General features: G+C 49.0%; 1 long non-coding RNA gene and 8 other non-coding genes across 9 annotated transcripts; 6 read left to right on the top strand and 3 right to left on the bottom strand.

Annotated features, from left to right (window-relative positions):
- Positions 1-6,404: 6,404 nt before the first annotated feature.
- On the bottom strand, positions 6,405-6,477 carry TRNAK-UUU (transfer RNA lysine (anticodon UUU)). Its single transcript has one exon. It is a non-coding gene; the product is annotated as a tRNA-Lys (tRNA).
- A 1,836-nt stretch (positions 6,478-8,313) lies between these two features.
- On the top strand, positions 8,314-8,385 carry TRNAA-CGC (transfer RNA alanine (anticodon CGC)). The gene has a single exon. It is a non-coding gene; the product is annotated as a tRNA-Ala (tRNA).
- Positions 8,386-8,933: 548 nt separating this feature from the next.
- Positions 8,934-9,007, top strand: TRNAI-AAU (transfer RNA isoleucine (anticodon AAU)). Its single transcript has one exon. It is a non-coding gene; the product is annotated as a tRNA-Ile (tRNA).
- Positions 9,008-10,006: 999 nt separating this feature from the next.
- TRNAP-AGG (transfer RNA proline (anticodon AGG)) lies at positions 10,007-10,078 on the top strand. Its single transcript has one exon. It is a non-coding gene; the product is annotated as a tRNA-Pro (tRNA).
- Positions 10,079-11,136: 1,058 nt separating this feature from the next.
- Positions 11,137-11,209, top strand: TRNAK-CUU (transfer RNA lysine (anticodon CUU)). Its single transcript has one exon. It is a non-coding gene; the product is annotated as a tRNA-Lys (tRNA).
- Positions 11,210-14,679: 3,470 nt separating this feature from the next.
- Positions 14,680-18,446, bottom strand: LOC147580652 (uncharacterized). The gene is made up of 2 exons (XR_015250949.1): positions 17,605-18,446; positions 14,680-15,477 (listed from the first exon to the last, which is right to left on the bottom strand). It is a non-coding gene; the product is annotated as an uncharacterized LOC147580652 (long non-coding RNA).
- Positions 18,447-20,492: 2,046 nt separating this feature from the next.
- On the top strand, positions 20,493-20,583 carry TRNAY-GUA (transfer RNA tyrosine (anticodon GUA)). Its single transcript is given in 2 exon segments — positions 20,493-20,529; positions 20,548-20,583. It is a non-coding gene; the product is annotated as a tRNA-Tyr (tRNA).
- Positions 20,584-22,395: 1,812 nt separating this feature from the next.
- TRNAA-AGC (transfer RNA alanine (anticodon AGC)) lies at positions 22,396-22,468 on the bottom strand. The gene has a single exon. It is a non-coding gene; the product is annotated as a tRNA-Ala (tRNA).
- A 3,430-nt stretch (positions 22,469-25,898) lies between these two features.
- TRNAY-GUA (transfer RNA tyrosine (anticodon GUA)) lies at positions 25,899-25,986 on the top strand. The gene is given in 2 exon segments: positions 25,899-25,935; positions 25,951-25,986. It is a non-coding gene; the product is annotated as a tRNA-Tyr (tRNA).
- The last annotated feature ends 981 nt before the right edge of the window (positions 25,987-26,967 follow it).

Raw genomic sequence — 26,967 nt, 5'->3', positions numbered from 1 at the left:
AGTGAGGATAAGCCAGTCTCTGAGGAATTTGGAAGCAAGGTTTCAGGACGTTGAGGGGCAGCCGCTGTTAAGATAAGGTTGCTTTTCGTCTTTAATGAAACAAAAACATGAAGGCAGCAGGGCGGCCATGAGGTCCTCAAGGTCACGGTCTGCACATCTAGCAGTCGGCTGCCAGCGGCAAGGAGATTTAAACTGCATTTCTCTTGCCTCCGTTTCCCTCATCAAGTGGTCATATGGAATTTAGAATTTCCGCGTATCTCTAGCACCACAAAGCTAGAAAGGGTTATTTATTATTATTTTTTTCTGTACAAAGAGGCTAGGGTCTTAGCCAAATATTTCGAAGCGGGGAGAGCAAATTAGGAAATAATATATCAGCCCTGAAACCTCTCTGCCCACTTTTCCTGTCTGCAAATTCCTCAATTAACACCCTGGTCCGTGCATCTTTTGAGCATGTGGGTGTCTGACACCAAATAGACGGAGCGATCCAGAGTTTTCCAGAATGACAGTTCTGACCCTCGAAAGTGAGTCAATGGTCCTGGCAGAGCTAGAAAGCCGAAGGAGGGAAACGTATTTTCCTGGATCCACCCCTGTCCCTCCCAGTTCTGTTACGGGGTGAACTGGGAAGACCCCGGGGCCTGGGGCCTCCACCCACCCACCCACCCCTGGGGTGAACTGGGAAGACCCACCCAAGGAGTCCCCGAAGGGTATTGGTCTTGTCACAAGAAATTCAAGGACAGGCGTGCAGCACAACCAGCCACACAAGCGGGAAAGTTTATTAAAGGGAAATGTACGATCTCGAGACACCAGAGCAGGCGGCTCGAGAGAGACAGAGACAGAGAGAGACAGAGACAGAGAGGACAGGCGCCATCCCCGAGGGGTTGGGTTCCCCTCCCCCATGTTTCACCGCCGGTTGGGAACCGGGGGACAGAATGTTCAGGACTCGGGGCTGGTCTCCCACGTTTCCTCCTCTCTTGCTCAGAGCCTCCCGTGCTGGCGCCGCCCCCCGGGGCCCGTCCCGTCCGTGAGACTTGGAGACAGTGAGGCCTGCGGTGTAGATAACGGGCATCCTGTCTCAAGTACGAGCCGTGGATGGGTTTGGGGGGGGGGGGTTCGGGGGTCGTGAGCCAGCGGCCAAGAAACAAGTCTGGAGACGTCTTGGGTGCCAAAAGGTGATTGTATATAACCGCCCGGGGACAGGACCCGCGGGCAGGGAGAGCTGCCCTGGGGTTGCGAGGAGTGACGGGTTCTCTGTTTTTGGGTTTGTGGAGGGCGGGAAGGTAGAGATAACCTGAGTCTCTAAGGAAATTTCTGTCCGCTGAACGCAACGCCTACAGGGCCTTGGGGGCCTGGCTGTGGTTAAGATAAGGCTGCTTTTTGTTTTTAATACAACAGCAACAGCAAGGCAGGGTGAGTTCCTTTCTGAGTTCCGTTCTGGGGGCCTCAGGCGTCTAGCAGATGCAGGTCGTGAGAAGGTGTAATCGAAGCCACATTTCTCCTGCCTTTGTTCTCCTCAGTGGGAAAATGTCTGTGACTTCTGCTGGTGACGGAACCACAGACGCTCCTGACGGTGGTTGGCTCCCTACGTTCCTAGGTTCAGGGTACAGCCAGATTTCAGCTCCAGCTCGGAGATCTGAAAGGTGCAAATGTTCACCAGTCCCCAAGGTAAGAAACCCTGCAAAAGCGCTTAACGAGGTGTCTGGCCCGTTGAGGGACCCCCAGAGAAGTGGATAGTGGCAATTTATTACTTTGCTTGTGCCCGTTCAGGTTTCTTTCGGGGAACCGGGGTAAAGCCGATCACATGAAGTGTTGGAGGGACCCCAAAATGAATCAGAATGGAGCCCATGGCTTCAGGCATTTTTTAATTCACTTTTTGACCGAGGTACAGTTGACGAATACTGTGTTAGTTTCAACCGCCCCACGTAGGGACTCGGTGTCTGTGCACCTTGTGAAATGATCGCTGCCATTGTGTGGCCAACGTCTGTCATTTTACACAGTGACAAAAAACCTTCTGGGTGATGAGCATGTTCAAGATTTACTCTCTTAGCAAAACTGGCAGCTGTGTAATAGAGTATTATTAACTGTATGAACTTCGGTTACTTATGCATCGAACTAAATGTGTAATCCGCTATGTAAATAACATATCTGCATCTACTTGTGTGTACGAATGCCTTTAGATGTGAGTGCTAAGGAGTGCTGTCCGCACCCTCCAGCTGCGGGATAAAGGAAGGGAAAATTCGGTGGGTGTAGGGAGTCGGGGGTTGCAAAGTGAGGAGAAAGGGGGGACTCAGGCATGATGACATAATTTTAGGGGGCAATCCCTTGATTTATTCAGCAGTTAGAGAGCTTCGATCGTGGCCACGGCTACAGCTCAGGCACAAGGGCCTTGTCCTCAACAGAGAGTGAGAAGGCCTTTCTCCAGAGGTGGAGAAAAACCTCTCCCATCTGAGGAAAAGTAGGAAAAAAAAAAACAAAAAACAAAAAACAAACCACAAGTGAAAAGCTCTAAATCATACATCCCTGCGAAGAAAGACTTAAAGGAGCCTTTGCACAAAGGACTTAGCTCTAAGCACCACCTTTGATTCCACTGTCCCGGCAGCGACCGGTTAAGCTGCGGTTAGATAACGCACAAGAGCAAAGAAGCATGGGATGGGGGAGAATACATTAGACACAAAGCACAAAGGGCCTTTCTCCTGCGAAGGATTTCAGATTTTATCCTGTCTGTCTTAAAAGCTTCAGCCCTGGGGGAAAGCCTGTCCAGACTCGCAGTTCACAAAAACCTCTGTGTCACTTGGGCTTTGGATGGTGGAATTAGAGGGAGGATGTTGGAAGGAGACGTTTCCTGACTGGAAAATACACTGCTTTATTCAGCCCTAGAGATGAGGAAGTAGCAAATCAGCTGTCCCCTTTGCTGAAAAAGATAGCTAGAAAATTGTTGTCATAACTCCCCACAGAGATGGCGGGAGCCTGAATTTGGGTGATAGGATGGGAGCAGGAAAGGAAATGAACCTTTCACAAAATTCTCTGCCCCCACTTCCTCTTGAGTATTTAAAGGGTAGACTTGGTGATGGGTTGGATACGGAGGAGTGGGGCGAGGAAAGGAAAGGAGTCTGAGAAGGCATCTAACTTCCAGCTTTGGATTCATGTGGGTGGTTGTGTAATTAACCAAGGTAAAGAATATGCAGAAGGAAGAAGGGAGCGTGGGGTTGATGAGCGCCAAGAAATGTGAAGGGTCCAAAGTTTTACCCAACGTGCCAGCTAAACCTGCCGCATGCAGGTTCACGGACGCTGGTGTAATTCATGAGACTCCTGGGTCCGAGACAATGGAAAGTCTATTATTCTAGTAGTAGCAATAACTGGATTATCAGCATTTTTTCCTCTGGTTCCCTGGCTCTAGTTTGCAGAGGGCAAAACCATGGCATCTGTACACGTGCGGGTTCTGTTACAAGAGAGAAACCCTAAACCCATGGATGTAAGCACGCCTGTCCATTGCTCTGGAGAGACATTGTCTCTGTCTTCCAAGAGTGTTTGCTGTGCAAGCATCCTTGGAAAGAATATCCAGAACAAAGGGGGCATTCATTGCCTTGCTAGCAATACATGAAGAAATGTGAGAGATTCATGAAGGATTACGTCCCAACACCGAGTTGCTTCACCAGTTGAGTTTTTTCTTTTTCTTCCTTCCTCCCTTCCTTCCTTCCTTCCTTTCCTTCCTCCCTCCCTCCCTCTCTCTCTTTCTCTTTCTTTCTTTCTCTTTCTTTTTCTTTCCTTCCTTCCTCCCTCCCTCTCTTTCTTTCTTTCTTTTTCTTTCTTTCCTCCCTTTCTTTCTTTCTTTCTTTCTTTCTCTTTACTTCCTTCCTCCTTCCTTCCTTCTTCCTTCCTTCCTCCTTCCTTCCTTCTTCCTTCCTTCCTTCCTTCCTTCCTTCCTTCCTTCCTTCCTTCCTCCTTCCTTCCTTCCTTCCTTCCTTCCTTCTTCCCTCCCTCTTTCTTTCTTTCTTTCTTTCTTTCTTTCTTTCTTTCTTTCTTTCTCTTTCTTTCACAAAGTCTTCAGAGACTGGATGAGTTGGTGGAGGGTATGTTCTCCTCAATAGACCAGAAGCATCAAAGAACATCCACAGATCTATTGAGATCTACATTTGTTATTTGTACACTCTTGCTGTGTGTTTTACATTTCAATAAACAATAGAAAGGAAGCTTGGCTTGGGGAGTTTAAATCTGACTGTTCGCCTCAAGCCACCTGCCCAACAGAAGGGTAAACGACCCATGGGCATTTCTAGTAGCTGTTTCCTCTGGGCACCAACCTCAGGGTAGCTGGGTCTCTTGAATGGAGGGTGCCAGCCACACATGTGGTTTTGTCTGGTAAAGCAAATGATGAGGACTAGTTGAGTATTGAGTTTGAAAACCGATGGAAGCCCGTTAAGAGATCGGGACAATAGTGTCGAATGGAAATACAGTTCGTCTGTTAACTTAATCCGGTGCCATTTTATAATTTTATATGAGTCGCTTGCCTACTGGAACTGGAACAACATTCTTGGCAAGTCGGTCAATCAAGCGATTGCAGCAGGCGGATTCCTGTTGTTCAAGGGGTTGCCTTTTCTTTCCGTCCCAAGCTTCCCCCAAAGACTGAGAAAAGAAAGGAAGTCTTTTGACTCTCGTCTAACTACACGCACTGGTGTCTGGTAACTCCTTCGTCTTCCTGAACGGTGTAGCCACTCAACATGTATTATTTTTACTGCCTGGTGCCCTGAGACCATGTTGCAATCCTTTTGGATTTAATATTCGATTTTGTGACTTCCTCCCGCTGCTTATTTTTAAAAGGTTGTGAGAGACGCTTGCCCTGTTGTGTTTAGGTCAAGTTAATGGAGGTTTTGTTTTTTTTTTTTTTCTTTTGAAAAGCTCTGAGTGTTATAAAGAAATGTTGTGGGGTCACAACCCAAGTGGGTTTCCTTATAGGCAGGAAAAAATTCCATGAAGCGACAGGCGCTTAGAGAAGAAATTTCTTGTGTGACTCTAATAGCAATAAGAGTAACGATAATGTTGGATTACTTCTGCAGTTTTGTGTTTTGTTTGTTTTTGCAAAGTGCTATACTTTCTCTGAGGATTGAGCTCAAGGCCCTCATATTATGAAGCTGACATTCTGCCTACGGTGTCCCCAAGGCACCGGACAAGAAGTGTTCTGTTAGGGTTTTCCAGAGGTTTCGTAGCAACTCTGGTGATTTTTTTTTCATAGCATTGTAAAATCCCCTTTCTCTGTCATCCTCTGGATCACTTAGGATGAAATTTCTTCTTTGGGCGATTCCCAAACGGAGTCTCCTTCAGGGGCTTTCAAGTTCTGTTCCTTCCGTGGTTCCTAGCAGGGCAGAGATGGTGTTGATGGCAGTGAGCTCGGGTGACTTGAGGTTTGGGGTCACTCTAGGAGAGGGGACTTGGATTTAGGGCAAGGGACAGGTTATGCAGCACAGGACCCGTCACCTTGTGCTATATGTCACATTTCATCTTTATGATTTCTCCAAGCCCCGTGTTTCCCAACGAGGGGGGAGCAAAATCAGTTTAATGGTGTGTGGCATCCAGCATTGGAAAGATAGAGGATAGAGTCGGGGCGCCTGGGTGGCGCAGTCGGTTGAGCGTCCGACTTCAGCCAGGTCGCGATCTCGCGCTCCGTGAGTTCGAGCCCCGCGTCGGGCTCTGGGCTGATGGCTCGGAGCCTGGAGCCTGTTTCCGATTCTGTGTCTCCCTCTCTCTCTGCCCCTCCCCCCGTTCATGCTCTGTCTCTCTCTGTCCCAAAAATAAATAAACATTGAAAAAAAAAAAAAAAAGAGGATAGAGTCTGAAACATCAGAAGGCAATGAATACGTAAGAGTAAGTGGTAATTCAGGCCATTTTCTTCCTCCTATCTTTGTATGTCTGGGTCCAGATGCAACCTAAAGCTCAAACGAGTCATGGCCAAAAAAGTGTGGAAGCCGAGGCCACCAGCCCCTGAGTTCTAAGTGCTGACACTACAGCCCAGTAGTTTACCTGGGCTTCCCCGGAGCCGAGCAGAGCCGCGGACCAGAAAGGAGCCCTCCGGCGTGGGACAGAGGGAACAGTTCTGTGCTTTTGTTGCTTTTCAAATAAGAGTTTGACTTTTGATAACTTGTGACCATTGTCAATGAGACTTTCCCTTATGCTCTGGAGGAAATGTTTTGTGTGTGTGCCTTCCAGACACCTGTCTGAAAGGCCCTTCTTGTTTTCTGAACAGGTCCTAGGTTATTCTGTGCTGTGCTCAGAATCCCCTCTAATTTTTTAGTGACATCAGAGCCTGTGATTTGAGATTATCTTCCTTCCTGTTACTATTTACTGGGATTAAAATGCAGGAATGGAGACGGGAAAAAACAAAACAAAACAAAACAAACACAACGTAAAAGCGCTGACGCCCGAACAGGGACTTGAACCCTGGACCCTCAGATTAAAAGTCTGATGCTCTACCGACTGAGCTATCCGGGCTCACATGCTGTACCCTTAACACATCAACTGTAGTCAATTTATCTGCAAACTTGAAGGAGAAAGTTCTTTTAGAAGTTTCACCGGTGATTCCGGTTTAGAGCTATTCATTCACAAAATGCTTGTTAATACCCTAATTAGCATAGAAACTCAGTCACAGTGAAAGTCTTCTTTAATACCCTGATCTAACTATATTATATGAATTATAATGTTGCCCCTTATTATAATGTTTTCTTTCTCTCTATATACATGGATCAATACTAGATAGATATTATACTGTATAGAATTCTGTGCAACTGGTCTTCAGTTTCTAGGCTTCCCAGAAAAATATCTCAAATATTCTACATTTGGGCCCAAATAGAGCACTTTCCAAAGGAAGCCAACATGACACCGGCGCTTTTAAGGGGCAATTAAATCACCTTTTAGGCGGCACTTTGGATATCTGAATATGGGTCGAGAGCCAGAGGAAGCGGTTTGATTTTGTGCTGGGTCTCCGCTGTCTTTATTTATTTATTAACTTTTTAAATTTAAATAAACTTTTAATTTTTGAATAGTTTTAGATGTGCCAAAAGGTTGCAAAAACATACAGAGTGCCCACATACCCAGCGTCCTCTGTTGCTCACACCTTACACGTGTATGCACTTTAAAGGGCACCAGTTAGAATACCGCGCACGTCCGCGTGTGCATTTCTCAGCTTAGACAGTAATGACCCACATTCGTGTGTCCCTCCAGGGTCGTATCTCTTCATCTCCCCCGGATACACACTGTCTTGAACTTGGGGTTTATGCTCCCTCTCCCGTTCTTTGTAATTTGGCATCTATTAAGGTGTTTCAAAGTTCCTGAACAATATACCCTGGAAACTTCTGTCATAGAATTGAAACTTCAGGACTTAAAAAACAAACAAACCAGTCGCAGCTTTACTTAGGTATCTCTGTTTACTTAATCATCTTCTCAGTGGGTGTCCTTCCGGACCAGCACAGTTTGGGCATGAGATTCTAGCGATCACTGAAAACGGGCCCTGTAAACTCTAGGGCACCCTAACTTTTCCAGGGGCCGGGAACAAGGGTCCAAGAGAAAGCAGGAGGCCTTCAGCTGCCCCACCACTCCTCCTTCGTCTTCTCAGCCTCCGGCGCCAGGCGTGAGGAGAGGAGGTCCATCCTTCTGGAAGCCCGCTTAGGGCTTTGGGCTGGAAACTCTGGATTGTGGGAGTGGCCGAGAGGGGAGTGGGGTGACTAAAGCTTCTCAATTTTAGCCCTGGACGCCCTGAGTCCCAAGGCAAACTGTGACCCTAGAAGACCTTCTGCTCTGTGCGGTCTCGAGCCCCCTGTATTACTAGTATCCTTTTATCTAGGCGGAAGGCTTTCCTCGGGTAGTTAATCCTGGAGCCAGTTTATTATCTTCAAGTCAACATATATCCCTTGTTCTGGGGCTCATTCGTTTCTTCCACTTCTCTCTCAGTTCAGCTGCAAATTTGCAGTGGTCTTATCAGCCCATAGTCAGCCTAACGTGGCTGCAGTGCCCCTCAGCCGTCCTTAAGGAAAGGAAAAAAGGAAAGAAAGAAACTTTTAAACTAGAGGTCCTCTCTCCTTTTTCTCAGAGTTTTCAGTAGTTGGTTCCCTCCTTTGATCGCTAGCTAGGTTAAGTGCTTGACGAGGGTCCGATGGCCGGAAAGCTTCTTCCGCTCGGAATACTGATGTTGTCCCTTTAACCATTTCATGATTTTGCTGAATCAATAAAGGAAAATTTAACTTTAGTATTGAAGAAAATCTTAATTACTGGGGGAAAAAAAATAAGGTTGAAAGAATTGGGAAGAGTTATAAAGAGACATTCTGTACGGTTGGGGATGTAGCTCAGTGGTAGAGCGCATGCTTCGCATGTATGAGGCCCCGGGTTCGATCCCCGGCATCTCCAAACTGTTTTCCCTGCCCCATCGGAAGCTACGGCTATGTTTTTACAATGTGGAATCATTAGACTTCGTATCCTCCTCTTCGATAATTTTCTAAGGCGTTCTTATAGCCACTGCATACAGAATCATGTATGTAGAGAGGGAAACAGGACAACTCTAAGGTATTTTGGGAAATCTTTACCTGAAACCAATAAACTGGCAACTTAGAGAAAAAACACCCAAGGGAAGAGATGGCCTAAGCGGAGCAACCTGCCAATCAGCCCAGGACCTATCAATAAAAGGCTATTTGTAGTATCTGGCTGGCCTTTAAAGGCAGAGATAATCTTGGCCTGAAAATACAGAGGGGTGGGCGGGAGGATAAGGGGGTATTGCTAGCCACCTCCTTGCTGCGTCACCGCAGGAAGAAAGTAGGATGAGTCTTGGGAGAATGACGAAGTCTAGGTCGGTGGGGCCAAATTCGACGTCTTGGATACACCACATCACTTACAGTATAAAATAAACAATAACCAGAGTACATTCTTGTAAGGACTTTGGAAAGGTACTTGCCGTAGTTGGCCGGTTAGCTCAGTTGGTTAGAGCGTGGTGCTAATAACGCCAAGGTCGCGGGTTCGATCCCCGTACGGGCCAGCGGTTCGTTTTCTATTTCGGTGTCTACTCGCCCTAAATGCTGACCTCCCCTTGTGTCCCCCGCAGAGGCGGCGGCGGGGGACCACGGTCCGGGGGAGGACAGCCGCTTTTTGCTTCAAGTGCAGACCACCCCAGGGGAGCCCCGAGCGCGCATCTCGGCAAGCGGGCACTCGCAGAGTTTGCCCCGAGAAGCAGAAGGGCACCGGGACGCTGTAGGGGTGATTCAATTCATTAGGAGGAAAACGGCGTCGCCGAACGCTGCCCGGGAAAAGAGTCAGGAGACAAGTGTCTTCAGTCACCGCGGCTCGGGCTCGCGTCCGTGCGGACTGAAGGTAGCTCTGGTCACGCAGGCGGGGGAGGAACCCGAGTGCAGAGAAGCCTGTTGTCGTCATTGAATGGATGTCCCCGTGAGGAAGGACCAAGCCGCTGGGCACAACCCACCCTGCTTCCGTCCGCGTCCTGGGGGCCGGCTTGCCGACGCCCGCGGCCCCTGCGTTCTGGCCATTTCTGGACGGGACGCCCCTGTGTCCGCCTCATTTTCCGCCACGGCCGGCTTTCGGCTCCTTAACTGTGTCCCCCGCTTCCCACACAGCTCATCTCCTCTGAATTCTCGACCCCGCGTCCCCACGGCCCGCCGAGCCACGCCCGCGCTCCGGCTACTTGCGGGGGACCCCGGGAGCAGGGGGCCGGCCGGGGGTCGTCCCACAGACCGGCTCCGCGAGGTGACAAGCAGCACCGGCTTCTGCTGCCCTCCCAGCGGCCACGGTCTTTTCTTACAGTGGATGGGCCGGCGGCCCTTGAGAAACAAGGCTCCGTTCACTCCTTACAGGGATTATTGGGTCGCGAGATGAGCCGGCGAAGTTCTGGGAGCCACAGAGCGGGAGGGTCAGAGTAAGGGTCGGTCGTAGTTATATTTACCCAAATATGAATGAAATGCAAAAGATAAAATAAAGAAATTCACTAAATATTTAATATATTCAGAAGAACCAGAAGGCGTGCGGCTCGTTGGTCTAGGGGTATGATTCTCGCTTAGGGTGCGAGAGGTCCCGGGTTCAAATCCCGGACGAGCCCTGTTTTGTTTTGTTTTACAGAAAAACGGGTGCAGCTACAGTTCAATGAAACCACTCGACCTCCACGTGAAAACGCGTTCGCTGCATACGCTCTCGATCCCAATAAGTGACTTTTACTAAAAAGAAACAAACACTGTTTAATTTTGGCTTTTACTCCGTGTTCCATCGGCTCTAAAGTGACTCTCGCAGAGGCAGATGTTTCTGGTTCTCCAAGTTAGTTCCAACTCCACGGTTGTGATCCGATCAAAGTGCAGGAAGACGATGGTCACATCTCCATTCAGTGTCATCCATCGTTCATTCACCACTTTTTTATGGAATAATAAGACAATGAGCTCTAGAGTTGGGGTTCTGGCAACCTTCGTCTAGGATATTTCGGCTTTCCTCGTTCGCACAGGGGTGACTATCTCCCCCCGCCCAATCTTTCAGGAGACTGAGGTTCTGCCTCCTCGTTGGGAGGGGACGCTTTCTCGCTTCCCGGAGGGTGCTCTTGGTACATTCACTAAGCAGGTATTTGTTTACCATCTATTATGTTCAGTGAACCTTTGAGGTCAGTGGTAAACAAAACACACATTAAAATGAAATTGCACCCCTTTCCCTTCTCTGCGTGTGTGAGCCTTGATGGTGGGGAAGTACAAAATATGAACAAGCGGTGGGAGGAGAAACGCGCAGAGACTGCCTGCGGGGCCACATACACAGCCAGAGGTGCCTCGTTGGGCCACAAAGAGGGCGCAGGGGCTCCTGGGCTTGGAAGAGCGATGGGGGTGCCAGGGTTGGGGTGATTCGCGCAGCACCCAGAGATGCCGGCCCTTGGATCCGGGAAACTTTCTGTGCCGTATTCGCAGCAGGTCGGTGAGAATGGGGGGGGGTGGTGGTGGCGAGGTAGGGAAAGTGAACCGGTTTGCACAGCAAGAATAGCAGATAATGCTTATATACTTTGACTTTCACGTCATCTTTTTTGGAAGACAAAAACAATCAGACAAGACCTAGAACCCTACAGTCGCAACAGGGCCAAGAATTCGTATGTGCTCATAATAGATTGGGGAAGATCTGGAACCAACTGCCCGGCTAGCTCAGTCGGTAGAGCATGAGACTCTTAATCTCAGGGTCGTGGGTTCGAGCCCCACGTTGGGCGGTCGCTTTTTCAATGTGTATTCTCAACTCCTTTTCCGTCCACTCACTTCCGAAGCAAGGTCCCCCCAATGTCATGCAAGAGCAGTATGGGAGGTCAACGCTTTTAAATGTGTGGAATTATGGAATCACCGGGAGCGGCCGCGCTTCACGGCTCTGCTCCGCTACGCCTAACCTGCTCTCTTACTCTTGCAGAGGTGGGCCTCATCGCCCCCTAGCGGGGAATGCATTTTTCTGGCCCCTTAGAGATTTGTCTTGACATTGCCAAGTCTGTGGTAGAGCATGAGCTTGGTATTTTTAAGCTCCTCGGATGATTCTGAAGCACGAAAAAAGGCTTAGGGATGGTGGGAGAAGGACTCAGAGATGTTGGCAAAGCTAAAGTCTGAAGGTGGAGAAAAAAACGATCCAAACACAGGGAACAGTCTGATGGGCAGAGGTCAGAGGTGACAATGTCCAAGCAGAGTTTTGAGATCCGCGACTCCACTTTCTGGCCCAAGCAAGCGTCATTCCGGAATAACGGGAGGCGAATTTGCTATTTCCACTGCCTCACGCATCGGTTCGGTTTCTGATCACCTGCACCCAGACAGCACAATACACCTAATTGTGGAAGGTACCGAACAGTCCATAATAGACTGCAACTGCCTACAAAATAAAATCTAACTATTTCGGCTTGTTTTTCAAAAGCCAAACTGCATTTCTACCCCCAACTCCTCTGAGCTCTCCACCCTCTAGAATAAGCCTGCCCAGTCCAGCCACCGAGGTGTCCTCTTTTTCCTCCTACAAATCCATGGTGGTTGGCACTAGGTCGAGTCAGCTCTGTGCATGGATGATATTATCCCAGACAGGGGTGGATTTTGCCACCACTGACTGACTTGAAAACCATTCCCGTGGTCAAACTGACCAAGACTTTTCCAAATGTCCCTTTAGGAAAATTCCATCACGCCTGTCTTACTTTACCATTCCTTTGAAGCGTTCGTGGATTCACTGGCAGTGACTGATGAAACGCCCATGACCGTGATGGAGAAACCACACACATACACGGCTCTTCATGGATTCTAAAAGCACAATGAACCACATATGTTCCTCTCACTTCCCTAACCTTGACCCGATGTTCTCTTCAGGCCTCAGGACAACTCATGAAAATGCTCTCACTTGAGTATCCGCATCTGGCTGGACATGTGAGTCACCTGGCGAGCTTGCAAATTTGAGTCCTGAGCCCCAGCTCGGCCCTAGTGAAGCTGAATCTCTGATGCTTTAGAAACCAGGGCTTCCGAGGGGGTTCGTTTCATTTTAACACGACGGATTCGGTGGCCTGGCCCAGCTGGAGTACCGCGAGGGGTCAGCATCTTACTGGAAGCCCTGTTTCTTGGTGTCTCGGGTTCAGAAACTTGACGTCGCGGGTCTTTTCTGCCATTCTCCCTTCCTCTTCCCAGGCATGTAGACTCTGCAGGGATGGGGTCCCGATTCCCCCAAATGAAACACACCCGTCCCTTTGTTCGTTACGCACACTCACTGAGCGCCACTCTGTGTCAGGCGGTGCTCTGGGGGTTGGGATTTATCAGTGGACAAAGCAACGACCCCTGCCCCTTAACTTTCCGTGTAGTAAATACACAACTAAACGAAAAGCGGCGTTAGAGAGTGGTCAGGGTGCTGGGATCAGGTCGGGGGCACGGGGTTGTCAGGTGACGCTTCCCGAAGGGGACTCTTGAGCAAACAGGAGCCACGGTGTCATTTTCGAGGAGAGTTTCTAAATAGAGGACTCAGGCCGAAGGCAAAGGCATGTTTGTGGCCGTGTGGTCTCAAAAAATGTGAGGCCTTGCACGCTGTCAGGACTTCGAGCTGAGTGAGGAATGAATACGTCTCAGAAGTGTCTGTACAGAAGAGTGACAGGGTCTAACCTACCTCTGAAAAGGATAACTGGCTGTCGTGTCGGGAACAGATCTCAAGGGGACAATAGCAGTCACAAGGAGACCGCGTCAGGAGGCTCTTGGTGACCAAAGGTGTCAAGTCAGCCCGGAGGGGTCACAGGGCAGGAGTGGAGAAGTGGCCTGATTTCTGGGACTTCCTGGGGGTGCGAACGACAGTCAAGAAAAACTTTTAAAGTCAGAGGGCGACTTGGTAGATTTACACCAGGAAACAGACTGTTAGGGGGCCCTGTGTGTGTGTGTGTGTGTGTGTGTGTGTGTGTGAAGGCCAAATTCGTATGAAAGGTAGGCTAGGGTATAATCAGAGCAAAAAGAGATGGTAACATTGCTGGTGTCGCTGTAAAAACGCCGGTGCTGCTGGCTGGCTGTGCCCCACTGAGCTGGCGCCAGCCCCGCGGAATGACGGTGTGGAAAGACTGCCCACTTCTGGGCGCCGTGGAGTCACCACAAATTACCGCTCTCCACGCGCCCCCTTCCAAGGCTTCCTTGTCTCTTTACCCAGGCGCCTGGATGACTATCGCTGATCGATCACTCGCTCCCCGTGATGTTACACTTAGTCCCCAAACTATTCAGCATTTCACCTGCTCCGCTCAACTGCATCTGTCGTCGGGCGCGGGAGTCACATGTTTTACGCCACGTGGATTCCCCAGAGTTTGGAGATCCCGTCGTCATGTACCCAATGACACCGAGGATCAAGAGTCGACATGACATGGATGAACGAGAAGGAACTTTCCTAGAGGGGTACACTGACCTTGAACTGTCTTCCAAACCAACGGATGAACACCCTTCTCGTGCTGGATGCTCAGGATGAAAACACACGCAACGTGGTCCGGGCCTTCAGGAAGCCTGTCATCTCCCCACTGGGAGAATGTAACTGATTCAGTGGAAGTGAAACCCCCAGCTGTGTTTGAGCTGGCGCTAGGAAATGGAAGGGCTTGGCGTGACGGGTTTAAAGAAGTAGGTGGCGGTGACGGGACCGGGTAGTTACGAAATCACCCGGGTTTACCAAGCAAACTCCGAGGAACAAAGACCTCGTATCTGGTTCAGACGTTCTACCTGCGAGAGTCTACAACCACTGAGGATTTCCGGACCACGTGTTGTGGGCAGACAAACCCCAAGTCTTAGTGGAAAGCCTGAACCGCCTTTCCTCGCCCCGCAGCCCCTGCTGAGTGTTTTGGCTTCTGGGGTGCCACGAGGACTATACTGGGTTATCACGGATAAAACAAATAGTGCTAATATTAATAAACATACCCGATTGTCAATGAACTTATTGCATTTCTGGCTTATAAACAACCTTTGAGTTGCTTGGAACAGACTGCTTTTTCCTATTCTTACTAGTCCTTGGCTATATTGTTAAAACTGAATTGACATACTTGAAAATTGAATATCTGAATCTAAGACCTGTGGCATCACCTCCAAGGCCAAGGCTGTCCCTGAGCAGCTAACCTAACTGCTTTGATAAAACACTTGAACTGCAAAGGGTGTTTGGCGAGGGGTGGAGGGGGAGGGGTCTTGTTATGCCAATCTGCCAAACAAAACACCACTGGGCGCTTCAACAACAGAGATTTATTTCCTCAGTTCTGGAGGTTGAGAAGTCCAAGGTCGAGGGGCCGGCTGATTCAGCTTCTGGTAAGAGCTCTCGTCTCGGTTTGCGGACGTCGCCTTCTCATGGTGTCCTCACGGAGAAGGGCGAGGGGGGTGAGCTCCCTTCCGGTGAGGACACTAATCCTACTGCATCGGGGCCCCATCCCCGTGACCTCATTTAACCCGATTGACTTCCTTACTCCACATACAGCCACGCTGAGGGTCCCGTGTAAACTTCAGTAAGGCTTTCACATGAATTTTGGGGAGACCCCCCCCAAAAACCCCATCCAAAACACACTGTGGCATTTGGAATTCGGAAGCTTCTCTGGCACACGGTAGGTAGTCAAACAGTTGTTGAAGGAATGATTTAGCTGCACTGTCTGTACAAAACTCAACCCCACCTTCTAAACATCTAACAGTGTATGATAAACACGACTAAATTAGCTAAAAAACCGCCTTACAGTGGCTTTTCCTCAGGACAGATACTCAGGAAGCGGAACGCAAGACTGTTCATTACTAGAGCTGGAATGGTGCTGGATGGAGCCAGATAGGAAAAAGACAAAAGAAAATACAAATCAGCCAGTAATTTGAGGGCACCGACTACAAGGCTGTGCAAGCCCAGAGACAGATCCGAACTCGGGAGGTCAGTCTCTGAGAAAAAGCAAAGGGGGACAAAACCACACTGTTGTCAACAGGAGGTTCTAGTTCAGCCTGTTCCGGAAGCTCCAACAGCAATGTGTCAGTCAGGCGTGCTTCTGGAAGCCTCGCTAGGTGAGGAGAGGAAAGGAAGAAAGGAAGAAACGTGTCAGAGGCCACAGGTCCAGGAGAAAGGAAGAACCCTCTAGGCACGCGTGCTCATCTGTGCAAGCAGCCCGGGGACAACCGCGTAGGCATTCCAGAAACAAAGGACAGTATCATTTTCTGAACAGGAAATAAGGAAAATGTAAGGAACGACTGCAGCAGTTTTCAGAGATTATGGCTCAAGAGATCGATCCACGTGACTGGACTGGAGGGCGTGGCCTCTGGGAAAGAGGCCTAAACTATGGCGCCAAAGAACAATGAAACCAATCCACGAACGTTGCCTCTAAAGCTAAAGCAACGTTCCTTCTTTCAGGCCTGTCACACAGGAGTCTCATGAAGGACAAAGCACTGCCCCCACTGCTGAACCTATTGCTACCTTTTTGTTTCATGTGGTATATTCTTGAACTTTCCACTCTGACTTACCCAAAGGTGTGGCCCAGATGAAAACCTTTCAAAGCGCCCTGTGAGGGCTCCCCTGCTTGAGCGGGTGGGGGGACTGGGCAGTTCACCCCATACACTTTGCTTTACGAATGCTATTTCATAGGATATGCACGGCAATACCTCTTAGGACCTGTGTTATTTTGATTATCATTACCCCCATTCTGGACAGGGCACTGGCAAGTTAGAGAGGTCACAAAGCGGGGAAGAGACAGGATTCAAAAGTGGCCTAAGTGGTCTGAACACTAATAATGAGGTAGCAGAAAGAGAAATTATGAAGATAATTCCGTTTACAATGGCACCAAAAAGAATAACAAACCTAGGAATAAATTTAGGAAGTTTCACCAAGGAAGTGAGAGACCCATACTCCAAAAACTGTTGAACACTGATGAAAGAAACCGAAGGCAAGACAGACAAATGGAGAGATGTTCCGCGCTCGCGGACTGGAAGAATCAATCTTGTTAAAATCTCCATACGGCCCAAAGTAATCTACAGATTGAATGCGAGCCTTATCAAAACACAACTGCGTTTTTCATGGAATATGCAAAAAAAATGGGTATGGAACCACAAGAGACCCCCCCCCCCCCCGAGAGTCAAAGCGATCTAGAGAAAGAAGAACAAACCTGGAGGTATCACAAACCCATAAAATTCATATTTCAAGATATATATATATATGTATATGTACATATATAACATGCATATTATATACTGTGTACATTATATAACATATATACACTTCAAGATACACTACGAAGCTGTAATAATCACAACAGAATAGCACTGGCACTAAAATAGACACATTGGCCAATGGAATAGAGAACCCAGAAATAAACCCACACGTATATGGCCCATTAGGACAAAAGAGGCAAGAATATCCGATGGGAAAAAGGCAGCCTGTCGACAAATGGTGCCCGGAGAACCGGGCAGCAACATGCAGAAGGACGAAACTAGACCACTTTCTTACACCATTCACAAAAACAAACTCAGAATGGATGAAAGACCTAAATGTGAGACCTAAAACCATAAAACTCCTAGGAGAAAACAGAGGTAATAATTTCTCTGACATCAGACCGCGCAACATTTTTCTAGAGCTGTCTCCTCAGGCAAGGGAAACAAAAGCAAAACTAAACAACTGGGACTACGCCAACTTAAAAGCATTCGCACAGCGACAGAAACCATCAACAAAATGAAAAGGCAATCTACCGAACGGGAGAAAATATTTGCAAGTGACATGTCCAATAAGGGGCCAATATCCAAAATATATAAAGGACTTGCACAACTCAAACACCAAAAAACCCTAAACAATATGATTAAAAATGGGCAGAGGACCCAGACATGTTTCCAAAGAAGACACCCAGATGGCCAACAGACGCGTGAAAAGGTGCTCGACATCACTCATCATCAGGGAAGTGAAAATCAAAAGCACAGTGAGCTATCACCTCACACCTGTCAGAACAGCTAGAGTCAAAAAGGCAAGAAAACCTTGGCGAGGATGTGGAGAAGAAGGAACCCTTGGGCACTGTTGGTGGGAATGTACATTGGCGCAGCCGCTGTGGAAAACAGTAGAGGTTCTTCAAAAAGTTAGAAATAGAAGTACCCTATGACGCAGTAATTTCACTACTGGCTAATAACCCCAAGAAAATGAAAACACTAATCTGAAAAGGTATATCCACGCCGATGTTTATGGCAGCATTATTCACAGCAGCCCACATGTGGAAGCAACCCGGGCGTCCATCGATAGATGAACAAATAAAGAAGATGTACTATGTATATACAAAGGACTATTACTCAGCCATAAAAAAAAAAATGAGACCTCGCCATCTGTGACAACGTGGATGGACCTAGAGGACATAATTCAAAGACAAATACCATATGCTTTCACTTATATGTGGAATCTAAAAACAAAACAAAGAAACAACAAAAAAGCAAACTTTTAAATACGCCAAGTGGCAAAGGACAAACTTGTGGTTGCCAGGGGGAGGTGGACAGGAGAATAAGTGAAATAGATAAAGGGGCACAAATTTCCAGGTGTAAGATTACATCAGGGAGGTGAAAAGTACAGCGTTGAGAATATGGCCAAGACGATTACCGTAATATTGTCCGGTGACAGATCGTGCCTACACTCATCATGGTGACCACAGTAATGCACAGAATTTTTGAATCATTACACTGTATCCCTGAAACTAACATACCACTGTTTATGATACTTCAATTAAAAAAAACAAAACAAAACCCAAGTGGCCTAAGTGGCCCCAAAGCCTTTGTTCTTTCCATTATACCATACACGCTACTAAATAATGTCTGTTGCCCTAGTTTCTACCACAAAAATTCGTTATTTACTTTTATATCGTGTTAAACAGAGCCTACCTACAGGAGGGTTCAATGCACATACATTTCTTGCAGTCTTACAACGCAGTGACCTTTATAAAGCACATTTCACAGAAGCGGCTCTGCACTCCCCCCCGGGACACACGCAGTCTGCACCTGGGGCGAGCCGGTCTCTGCCCCCCCCCCCCCCCCCCCCCCCGCCAGGGTCACTACCGCACGCCCCCCACCCCCCTCTCCCCGGGATGTGGGGCGGGGTCACAGCTCGCTCGGCCCGCGGGGCCCGCGGCCAGCGCGCGCGCGGGAAACCTTACTGCAGGGACAAAGGAAAGAGCGACCTGTCGCTAGGCAGCGTGGGCCCCACTTGACACGAAAGGGCCTTTATCTGACGGAAAATTACGCAGTGCACAGCGCGAACTACAGAACCTTCAGGACGGCTCACCGGCCCGGCGTCGGGCGGAGCTGCCAGGGCTCCGCGGCCCCGGTCGCCCCCGCCGCACGTCGCGCCACGCCCTCCCGCCACGTGACCGCCGCTCGCCACGTGACCCCCGGCCACCCGCCCGCCGTGCGGCCCCGCGGTCCGCTGCCCCGGCCCCGGCTCCCGACCTGGAGGAAGGAAGGGAGCACGGCGTCCGGAGGGGGCGGGTGAAGAAGCCAGAAAAGTGGGCGGCCGAGCGAGTGCCCCCGGGCGGGCGCCCAAAACGGCCGTCGGGGCGCGGCCGTGTGGAGCCCCTTCGGCCGAGGGGGGCCCTGGCGCGCTTTCTTTTCCTGGGTGGGCCGACCTGCCCCCCGACCGGTCCCCCGAACTCCTGCCGCTTTCCGACCGTCGCGTCCGGGAGTCCGGCGCGCGCACGCTCACCTGCGTCTCAGAACACTCCCGAAGGACGTAAAGGGACCCCAAAACTTTCCTGCTTCTTCCCGGTTTCACCCCGGGTTGCATTTTATTTTGCAGATCCATAGAAAGGAATGTTATAGATTCATATACATGAATCAGGCAAGATTCTTCGCCTACAAAAATACAGGCTGTACATACACATCTCAGCGTCCCTCGCATCTACTGGCTGTACCTCCACCTGCCCCCCTCTCTCAAGGCTCCCTTCAGGCCCGTCTCTTTCATCTCCGAATCTTTTCGCACGTGGAGCGGGACAAAATGAAAGGCAGCTTTTTATTACATTTCGATGCATTTAACTTTTTGACAGGTGTGCTTTGACAAAATGGTTACTATGAAATACACCTATAAAATAACATTTAGTCAATTGGGCTTAGGGTGGAGATAAAATTTTATATGTAATTCATTCAGACTGTCCTCTCTTCAAGTAGATGGTTCGTGAAGACTTGAAGAGGTTAATGGCCAAATTAAGTGATTTACTTGCTTTTAATTCTTACTCAGAAAAAAAAAATTTTTTTCTTTGTCCCACAGGTGGTCTCAAGGATCTACTTGCCCAAGGGGGGGTCATTTGCCCCATCTGTGTGGCTCCATCGGGTGACAGTGTAATGATGTTTAATGGAATGTGAAGAAGGACAACACATTCCTGATGTCGGAGGCCACCGCAGGTCGATTTCATTAACAAGAGAGTAACCGACCTTTTTGACCTTCAGACAGTCACAGAAAACTTGGTCAGAACCTCACACTTTGCAAAATTAACTAGTATTTGAAAGACATTAGTTTCTACCTTGCGTGAAGATAGAGAAGAATTTAAAAACGTAGTTTTGGCTCCCTATTGATGTTTTTGCCGAGTTCAGAATTCGTGTGATAAACCATTTGTCTACAAAGACAAATGTCAATGAAAGGACATTTTAGCGTTTCGGAGAGCTTAACCCTCTACTTCTTTTCTTCCTCCTCCCCCTCCTTCTGTTAGTGACCCTGTTACAATTTAAGTCACTTCAAATCCTATTTCTAAGTTGAGTCAAAATCGGTTACTGAAATTCATTCCTCATCAGAGAAAACGCTCCTCGCTAAGTCCTTAGGCGTTTCTGTGCCTCCTTATTTTATTTTGCTTTTTGCAAACCAGTGGAGGCTCCCGTTTCCTTCTTCGTCCAGGGCAGTGGCCCTTGGAGCGTCCGTCGCGAAGGAGCGCGGGATTAAGAACAGAAGAGCGGACGCGGCCAGGGCGGACCCGTAAACCACGCGGCCGAGCGAAGGGACCGGCGCCTACGGGCTCCCAAGCGCGCGCAGAGAAGGCATCCTCGGCGGGAACGTTCAGCAGTGTGATTCCTTCGATAGCTCAGTTGGTAGAGCGGAGGACTGTAGTGGTGAAGCTCCTCGGGCATCCTTAGGTCGCTGGTTCGAATCCGGCTCGAAGGAATTCGTGTTTTGCGTCCTTTTTTTTTTTTTTTTTGAATCCTCACCCTCAAAAAGGTGCATTTCAGCTACATACATCCCCGATGTGCGTCTCCTAAGACTATTCCCGTTGTACAACGAATCTAATTTTTAAAATGACTGGTTTCTGTAACGACGACTAATACGCGCGATCAGACAGGCTTCAGCCGCACACTTCACATACAGCGGGGGCCGCAGAGAAGTCCTGGGCCCTGCAGAGGCGGAGCAGAGGCGGCCCCACGGGGCTGGGGGTCCGCTGACGCGTCCGCGCTCTCCCACCGGGGGGGACCCGGGACCCGGGAAGGAAGGACGCGACCTGCGTAGGAAGGACGCGACCTGCGGGTAATCGGCGGGGCACGCGCGCCCCCTGGTGGAATTGGAGTCGCGAGTCTCCCGGACGGTGTTTTTCCTGCTCGACTGCAGGCAGCCGCCCACAATGTCAGGGCCGGATGAAATTCCGGGATTCAGGGGCACTACTCTCCCTTCTCGGTTTAATGGTGTAACGGCGGTTTTGAACCCTGCCTGAGGAAAGTCGGTGGACACAGAATCACTTGGGCAGGTTTTACAACGCGCCTCTGCCTGGACCATTTTGAAGGTGCGACCTAGGCATTGGTAGTTTTAAAAATTCCCAGGTGGCATTCATGTGCCGCAGGGGTGGAGAACCACGGATAGAAGAGAATCAAAAATCCTAGAATTAAAAATAACAGACAAGGTGGGAGAAATGGGTAGGACTTTCTACCCATTTTGGGAATCAGCTCAAAAGATAGAGATTCCGCTTATCAACAGAAAGCATTTGCTAATTTTGCGCCAGTCTCATTAAAATATATTAATCCCACTTGTGCCCTGTCTCAAACGTGGGATACCGACCACCTCCCGAGTGGGAGAGTCCTCAACTACAAAGATACTAATTAGATCAAGTAAAGAAGACTTGTGTGCGAATTTTGTCCTTGGTAATTTTTTGTATTTTTTGAATTTTTGGTATTCCTTCCTGTGCTTCAGAACTTTTAGTCTTAAATGATTCTCAAGCTTTGGTGTATATCAGAACACAGAAGCCCAGGCTTCTTGCGTTGGGGTAGTGTGAGAACCACTGCCTAAACCATATTGGAAACTATCCCTATTAAGGGCTGAAGATTGGTCTTAACCGGTAGCTCCTGATGAAATTTGTTTTCGGAAAGCGAACTGGGGCAAACGAGTAAAGAAGAAAACTGGTCCGATTTTCTTTTCAAAGATAACTTTTGGGCTCTGGATGCAAAGTGTATTAGAGAGTCCTGGCCTGAGCTTCTGAAGGCACCACCGAGGTTCTCCAGCCTCCTGTGACTGGGCCATTTTCTGCCACAGCCCGGTATCAGTATCCGCATCATCACCACCACCTCCAAAGATATAGCCGTCCGACTCCAGAGGAGGAAAACTGCATGCATAAAAAACAAGTCTGAAATATACTTGATTATGTGGCTCTTCACCATCTCACTAAGAAGTGGGAATCCTTCCTTCCAGTTTTAAGAACTTGAGGTGGCCCTACATAGGTCAGATGTGTGGGAAATAGATTGAGAATAAAAATACAACATTAATGCATAAATAATTGAAGTGTCGATTCGTAAGTCCACGTGGCAGGGGCCAATATTCAAACCTGCAAAACGTCTGCCAGATCCTAAAGACCTCAGCCTTCCTATCCTGGCACTGTCTGAAGGCCTTCCCTGTTATGACCTGGGCCCCGCTCCCAGCTGGTGATGTCTCCATCATCTCCGTCTGTTTAGAGGAGCAGGAAAGCAAAAGCCAGCGGGGAAGAGAACGCAAAACTGGAGAATGCGGGCATCGATCCCGCTACCTCTCGCATGCTAAGCGAGCGCTCTACCATTTGAGCTAATTCCCCGTCCGGACACGCCGCCACGCCTCTCTTCCCCACTTTGAAATCTGGAGGCCATTCAGAACGTGTCGCGCCACCTGTTTGTAGTCGGTCTTAGCCAATTGTTTGGGGTGCGGGGCCGCAGATCAATGGCGATTCTGTCCCTCGGCGCCACCTACAACCTGTCCTACGCTTCTGGACCCTGTCGGTAAAAGAGCTCAGGAGTGCAGCTGGAATCCAGGCCGTGGAGTCCTCAGAAACACTTGTCTTAGAAATTGGGCAAGAGTTTAACCCTGGACGTCTATCTGTGGAAACAGGGAATGGAAGGAAATTGCAGGTGCATCCAGGAGGGGAAACTAAGTTTCTCGAGCAAAGAGGCTCGGTTTTGGCCTTTGCAATAGGCCTTGACAATCCCTGCACCCCTACATTTTCCACCAGTTGACTCTGCTGGCTTCAGAAACAGACTCTCCGGAGTCCCCACAGACATCCCTTAAAAAAAAAAAAAAAAAAAAAAACCCTTAAAAAAAACTGGCTTAAAGAAAAGAAAATCCCCGCCTGTGGATACATGGCCACGAGGGGGCGCGCGTCCCAGTTTATTTCTCCTTTCATTCTGGCTTCTATATTTCTGATTTTGATTAAAGGGTGTAAAAGTTATTTTGCATTTTTCCAAGGTAAACATTAATCGGATGCTAAGATAATTCTGCCTGCAGGCTGAGATCTAGAGTCTTTGCAAAAAGACAAAGGCAGTAGTCACCTCTTTTTCTTCGGGACTTATTGGGTACTAAGTATCAGGTACTGTACTAGGTGCTGCTTACTGGAAAGAGCTTGCTCCGAAGAGCAGGATTCGCTGGGCATTGCCAGGAGCCCATCACGTGCAGGAAAGCCATATGAAGGCTTTCAGTCCCATCTACACCTTCGACTTCTTTGCCTAATATTCCATCATTAGAGACTTCCTCCATTTGGTTTAGTGTTATTTTTTAGTCTCAGTGAAATTGAAGCAAGCGATCAAAATTCAAACGGAGGAGAAACATCTCAATTAAGAAAGTGACTCTCCGTCCCTATGCAGAACAGCCCTTTCCAAGATCCTTAAAATGCCCTTCACGTCTGCTCTCCTTTTTTGCTTTTTCTCTGCAATCAGGGCTGATAAAAACGCGGATGAATAGCCCTCTGACTGACGAAAACTTCCACCTTCTTGCCTCCCCACAACTTAGGAAAGAGAGTTCACAACTCGGGTTTTCCGAGTGTGTGTAGAAACCCACCGTTCAGTTCAAAACTTAGCTCCAGGCCAGCCCCACCCTGACTGTCCCCAGCATCTGGATGTGTCTCCCCTATTCTTTCCTGGACAGAATTCACCCTGCTGCAGAAGTCCATTTGGCCTCCGCTCACTTTTTCCTCCCTATTTATTTTCCCTATGATTCTACTAAGGGTGTAGGTGTGGAATTTTAGCGACAGAAAGTAGGCCTGCTCCACAGCTCAGGTCCATGGACGGAACACTGGCATGACTGACCGCACCGGCAGCGACTGGCTTGTCTGGGGGCCTGCAGCCATGAGCTGGGAGTGTTCGTTTCCAGTCCCGCTGTGTTGGGTGTTACATTTCCCAACACTCGGCTTCCACAGAGACCAAATGAAAATCAAGAATATTACTTTAAAACTCACATGGACGTTTTACCAGTTGTTACCAGACTCCACTCTAAGCTCTCTGTTCTGGACTGAATTGCGTTCCCCCCAAATTCACATGTTGAAGCTCTAACCCCCAGGGTGATTGTATTTGGAATAAGGAAGTAACTAAGGTTTACCAGGTTGTAAGGGCGGGGCCCTGATCCCCTGGGATTGGTGGCCTACAGGGGAGCCACCAAAGAGCCCATTCTTTCTCTGCCCTGTGAAGGCACAGCCAGGAGACGGCCATCTGCAAGCCAAGAAGAGAGCTGTCACAGGAACTGAATGGCCTTGGTCATGGGCTTCCAGCCTCCAGAACTGTGAGAAAAAAATAATTTTTGTTGTTTGAGCCACCCCAGTCTGTGGCATTTTGTCACAGCAGCCTGAGCAGACTAAGACAAAACCCCCTTTTTAATCTGCCTTGTGATAAAGGAGATGGGAGTCTGTGAACCACATTGCTGATTTACTGCCAAAAGGGAAGCTGGGAGGACAATGAAAGGCTGGAGAAGGAGGAAAGGTGGGCTTACTCCTTCCTGTGTCCTTTCCGGGAACTTCCTGTTCCTCTAAGTGTGGCCCCAGCGATGAATCCATCACCATCCTGAGATTTCAGCACTTGTTGGCAACGTTTCCTACTTGGTATTCAAAGCACAGAAAGGACACCTGATAATGTTAAGAGAAACCGTCCACTTCTTAGGACCCTTTTTCTCTAGCTGCTAATCCTCTATTAGGTTAGGAACATTGAAAGGAACGTTACTAGGTTCCGTTTCACTAGCGTCTCATGGAAAGGGACTTCATTACTGAGCTCCCTATCAACTATGAGCTCTCAATGTTTCTAATAGGGAGGCACTGGCAATTGCCATTTGAAGAAAAATTTGGATTTTTTCCCAATAATATGGTTTTGTACAACTTTTATTATAAGAAGCACAGATATTTTATAGAGAAACCCACTTAATCTTTTCCTTAAATATATTACAAAGGAAAGCCTTTTTGCTCCAGGTAGTTTAGCAAATTCTCTACTTGTGTCTATTTCTGTAGCAGGTGCAAGGAAACTGATCAATTTCTGTTGAACCTCAATGTTGTCTGATTTTCTTTGGGTCAGGAATATTTATATTTCCACTTAAGAATTTTAAGAATTTTTGTTTCATTTTAATTGCTCTACTATAATTATGCAGTGGAATGTGAACCACCCAGATCATATTTACCCAACTAAGAACATTTACACACACACACACACACACACACACACACACACACACACACAACACTCCACATTTTTCATCATTAGAGTTAAGAATAGACACGATTTCCCATTGGACTTTCACTGTGGAGTACTGCAATGTACCAAAATGCATGGGACCTTGCTCTGTTCACAACCCAGGGATCTTCTCCAACCTAGTTGTCTGTATTTAGGGCAACCATAACCTTTATTGAGCAAACTTTGACACTTTGGAGAGAAGGAGTAGGTAACCAGAGAGGAAGGAAGGAAATCGGTCCATAATAAGAGGGCACTACCTTCAGCTATATTGTTCCTGGGGGAGGATGACAGGGGACAGCCGTAAGGGTTTTGCTTGAGAGCTACATAAGTGATATCCTAATGTCTTATACGTATAACCCAATGAATTTTATGTCTTTATAAACCCATGGAACCAGCTGTCTATCCAGATCACTATATAAAACACATTCGGGGTCTAGGAAGTCAGCTTAAGGCTGCACTTTGAAAAGTGCACGTGAACATTACCAACACAGAGACCGTCTGGACCGCCGTTATTTTAGGAATCCTGAAAGGGTGCCTCCCAGGAGTCCTTCGATAGCTCAGTTGGTAGAGCGGAGGACTGTAGGTGTGATAGTTGGACATCCTTAGGTCGCTGGTTCGAATCCGGCTCGAAGGACGACAATTTTGGAAATCGTAGACAACTCCAGCGACGCCACAGCAGCATTTAGACCCTTACTGAATGCAGAGAATAGTCCCTTTCCGCACTGTGCAGTTTCAGGTTTTAATTGAGATTCAAACCTGAACGCGCTCTCTTATTTACAAGCACAAAGCGCGTTGGAACAGACTGCCAACGTGGTGGCTCTAGGGAAGGGGGGAACGGGGTGGGGAAGCCCTTCCCACGAGTCTCCGTTCACCTTTTCGCCTGTGAAACTCACACGCTCCCGAGGGCGGCCCGGCTCCGCGCGCGCGGCCCCGACCCTGGGCTCCCTGCGCGCGGCCGTCTCGGGTTCCAGGTTCAGCGTTTCCCCGCGCGCGGCCCCGGCGCCGGCTCCGCGCAGCGCAACCGCGAGGGCGCGCGAGTGTCTCCGACGTTGGGGTCCGCGCCCGCCGCTGGGGGCCCTGTTAGCCCGGTGATGTCTGAAGAAGCCTTCTGTCTGACAAATTTCAGACACACCCAGGACGCAGCATAACGAACTCCCATCGTATCCACCGCCCAGACCCTAACCCCAGAGCCACACCCTGCCCGCAACCTGTGACCTTTGGGCACAAACCCGAGATGTGTTCTCCTTTCTCCCGCTCTTGTGTCTCAGAAGAGATCGGTGTGAAGGACGGAACAGGGGACAGGACCAGCCCAAGCCTCCTGTCCCCTCTGCAAACACACCAGGAGTGGAGGACAATCACCTTTCAGATGAACCGAGTGCGCGGGTGGGAGGCCGCCTGCACCTTGGGGATGTCCCCGCGCTGGGACGCGTGCAAACGAGGAGGTCGAACTTGTACACGCGGGTTCGCTCGTGACCCAAGACACCTGCTCTGCTCCCAGCCGATCGCGGCTACTGCGCAATTCGAAGGAGCTGGGCCTGCGGAAGCCCTGTCTGCTGCTCGCCGTCAGGGGGACCACACCACCCACAGCTTTCCTCTAGCTTTCGGCCGTGAACTT

Source organism: Puma concolor, chromosome B2, assembly GCF_028749965.1.
Source record: "Puma concolor isolate L17-30 chromosome B2, mPumCon1.1.hap2, whole genome shotgun sequence".
Classification (NCBI taxonomy): Eukaryota; Metazoa; Chordata; class Mammalia; order Carnivora; family Felidae; genus Puma; species Puma concolor.
Note: the sequence above shows the minus strand (reverse complement) of the source record. Positions and strands in the feature narration are given on the sequence as shown.